Genomic DNA, 4,104 nt, shown 5'->3' on the forward strand with positions numbered 1-4,104 from the left:
CCCTTATTATCAAATAAGGACCCGGGCTTAAGGTTTTCAAAGAAAGAAATGGAAATAGGATAAAAACCGAGACCCTCTATTTAGCAAAATAGGAACCTACGGTATGAAGAACGCCACACCAATGGGTGATAAGTTCGAACAAAGTCAGATTGACGCCACTCGTTGAAGATAAGTAAATTTGAGCTTTGGAGAATAAAGAGAGTGAATTTCTCACTAAAATTATATTTCATTCAGAAATTTGGCAAAAAGTCCTTTTACAAGAAATTCAAGAACTATTTATAGCTTAAGTGACTAGTAGCCGAATAGTCAAGTTCAATACTTAAAAACTAAGTAAACATTGAACTAATTTTGAGCTAAGATCCATGAATGGTCTTGAATCAATGTTCGGCTGAATATAGACCAAGGAAGAGCTTCAACGAACTTGGAAAATTGGCAGCAGCTACATTCGGCCAATGGAGTTTAATAAGGTCAATAATGAAGCAACTCTTGCTGAAAAATTACCATCATTAATTAGCAACTTGAACAGTCATTTGGAAGTGTGAATGGACGGTTTTGAATGACCATAAGGTGTGAACATCATGAACCGAATAGCCACAATGTACCCAGCAATGTGAAGGAAATAAATGGCAGCTTTGGAGAATGGAAAATCATCTCTTTTGGCCGAATGGTCACTTAGAGAACTTCAACAATCAGCACACCATCTTTAATATAGTCCATGCATGTATCATTTGGTGCATTGAACCCAACATGCATGCATCTTCACATCCATTGAATCTTCATGCATGAATCTGCCCAATGAATCTTCAAATTTGGCTGTACCTAAAAACACACATGAACTTAATTAATTTCAATCAAATTAAGCTGAACTAAGTAAATACATAATGTGAACATCCTAATTTAACATTGAAACAACTTAAATATTAATAAAGCATGACACAAATTCGGTTGAACAGATTTAAGACATGTAATAATTTAGACAAACTAAATGAAATCAAGACATCTTTAATGTAACTAAATTAAGACATATTAAACACTTATATTAAATAAAAACATATTAATAAGCTGTAATAAGACTTAATTAAATGCTTATTTAAATGGTTTAAAATCCAGCAGCAATTTAATTAGCTAGAACGAATTTCAACTTCAAAGAAGTTGAAAATATTCAGCTCGTCTTTAAGCTCTTTGCTTTCATTTTCCTCAATCCATTCCACCAATGCTAAAATAGCAACTTTAAATCGTTTAGCTCTAGCTCGCGTTATTGGACCAATGGGCAGCTTAATAGCTTCTTGTTCGTTCTCCATTTGGTTCGTAGGCAAGCTCACATCAAAATCTCTCACAGAAAGAATAATCACTCCACTCGTGTTTCACTCAATTTCGGCTTTTAACTTGATGTACCTCTCGTGCCTTTTACCACTCACTTTCCTCTCGTGATTTCGTAAGCGACTCGTAGTGACTTAGTCTTAGTTCAGTGGGTTGGCTTCAAATGGCTTTACAAGGGATTGATGTTAGGTTACGGGTAGGCTAAAAGAAACAAGAAAGGCTTTAGGCTAAGTGTGGCTTAGAAGATGAATGGAAGAAAATGCCAAACTTACAAACTCGAAACACTTTTTTTTTATATCGAATTTTTTTTAATTGCGTGAAATTTCACTACGGGGGATATAAAAGGGTGTAAAATGAGATTTTGGAAAAATTTCTATTGAAGTGTCTCCAGACTCTTTTTTTTTTTACGGATATTTCACGTTCTTTTCGTCCGCACCTAAACCGTATGCAATTTTTTTTCTTTTCAATTTTTTTTTCAATTTTTTTTGAACTTTTTTTTACGTACCTATTTCAAATTGACTTCGAGTGCTCGTACTTCTCGTTTTTAGTAGCTCTGATACCAAATGATACGACCTCGGTTTAGTAGTTGAACCCGAGTCGTTTAGTTCCCGATCGTAAACGAAGAAGTAGAATAGACGAGAAGAAGATAGAATATAGTTGAGTTTCAAGAAGTAAAGTAAGTCCGTGCAAAGTTGGATATGGATTTGGTTTAAGTCGAAATGGTATGACTAGAATGGTCGAGTTCGGTTTAAGATTAATTAGAAAATGGTATTTGGTTTTGGTACTTTTTGACATTTTTAATTAGCGAATTGCTGCCAAATTTGTGAGGCATTTTCTCTCAAATTTCGTTCGAGACCCGTAAGACTTATCTAAGCTTTTAGTGGCGTCTTTCCGAGTCTTTTTCGAACTTATCACTCTTAAAACCCGAGTGTGGCGTTCACCTTTGATACCTTTGGTTCATACTTTACTAAGTATCGGGTCAAGGTCCTTATTAACCATTTCCAACTCAATTTGGTCCTATAAGTTTCGGGTCGACACTTTTCTTCAGTGTTGGTTCACTCTTGACCTTTTGAACCATTACCATTTCGTACCAAATCCTTTACCATTTAGTACCAATTCCCAAATACCAAAACGTACCAAAACCAAATACCATTTTCTAATTAATCTTAAACCGAACTCGACCATTCTAGTCATACCATTTCGACTTAAACCAAATCCATATCCAACTTTGCACGGACTTACTTTACTTCTTGAAACTCAACTATATTCTATCTTCTTCTCGTCTATTCTACTTCTTCGTTTACGATCGGGAACTAAACGACTCGGGTTCAACTACTAAATCGAGGTCGTATCATTCCGCCACTTGTCGTTGCAACTCTTTAGTTTCCTCTAGGTTGCTTCGATAAGCTGGTCGATTTGGAATTGTAGCTCCGGGAATAAAGTCTATTTGGTGTTCAATACCTCGAAAAGGAGGCAATCCACTTGGCACATCTTCTGGGAAAACGTCTTTGAATTCCTGAAGCAAAGAAACAATAGACAAAGGTAAAGAATTATCAAGTTCGTTAGCATCAAATAAGCATTCCTTGTACATAAGTACAAGTACGGGTTGATGCAACAACAATGATTTTCTTATATCTTTTTCTCTCGCAAATACGCTCATTTTACCACTCTCAATTTCTTTTTGACTTTCTTGTTCCTCTCGTACTTTTACCTCCACTCCCTCAATTTTTTCTTTCTTTTTTCATTTTTCTTGTCTCTCTCTTTTTCAATCTTTTCCTTCAACTTCAATTGATCTTGGTACACTTTCTTTGGAGTCAATGGCGCTAAAGTTACATTCTTGCCTCGATGCTTGAATGTATAGCGATTTGTATAACCATCATAGATCACGCGCCTATCAAACTACCATGGACGTCCCAAAAGTAGATGTCCCGCATGCATAGGAACTACATCGCACACCACTTCATCTTGGTACTTTCCAATAGAAAATGCCACCACAGCTTGTTTTGTTACTTTTAGCTCACCTCCATCATTTAGCCATTGCAACTTGTATGGAGTTGGATGTTTTGTTGTAGCCAAACCTAGCTTTTCCACCAACATAATACTTGCTACATTAGTACAGCTACCACCATCAATGATCATACTACATACCTTGCCTTGAATGTGGCATCGAGTGTGAAAAATATTCTCCCTTTGTTGATCAGTTTCAACACTTTGAATACTGAGGCTACGCTTCACCACAAGAATTTCTCCTTCAACGGGTAACTCTAAATCTTCATCATCGGATGGCATTTCAGGTTCATTTTCATCCTCTTCCTCCGACTCAACTTCTCCATCAGCTCTTATCACCATAATTCGTCGATTGGGACATTGACTAGCTATGTGCCCTCGGCCTTGACACTTGAAACATCTTATGTCTCTCGTGCGATTTGGCGCTTGCTCATTTTTATTTCGACTTGTCTCTCCAATGGGTTGATTTGATTTAACTGCTACAGTCGGCTCTTTTGTTCTAACAGGGGGTTTGTTGACTCCTTGATTCCATTTGTTGGTTGAAGAATTGGCATAGGGTCTACTAACTCCTTTTCGCTTAAGTTGCTTTTCAACCTTAATCGCCATGTGAACCATGTCCATCACTTCAACATAGTGTTGTAGTTCAACTATGTTGGCAATGTCACGGTTTAAACCCGCAAGGAACCTAGCCATGGTTACCTCTCGATCCTCCTCAATATCAGCTCGAATCATCGCTATCTCCATCTCCTTATAATAATCTTCAACACTTCTATTTCC

This window comes from Gossypium hirsutum, chromosome D03 (assembly GCF_007990345.1).
Source record: "Gossypium hirsutum isolate 1008001.06 chromosome D03, Gossypium_hirsutum_v2.1, whole genome shotgun sequence".
In the NCBI taxonomy this organism is placed as follows: domain Eukaryota; kingdom Viridiplantae; phylum Streptophyta; class Magnoliopsida; order Malvales; family Malvaceae; genus Gossypium; species Gossypium hirsutum.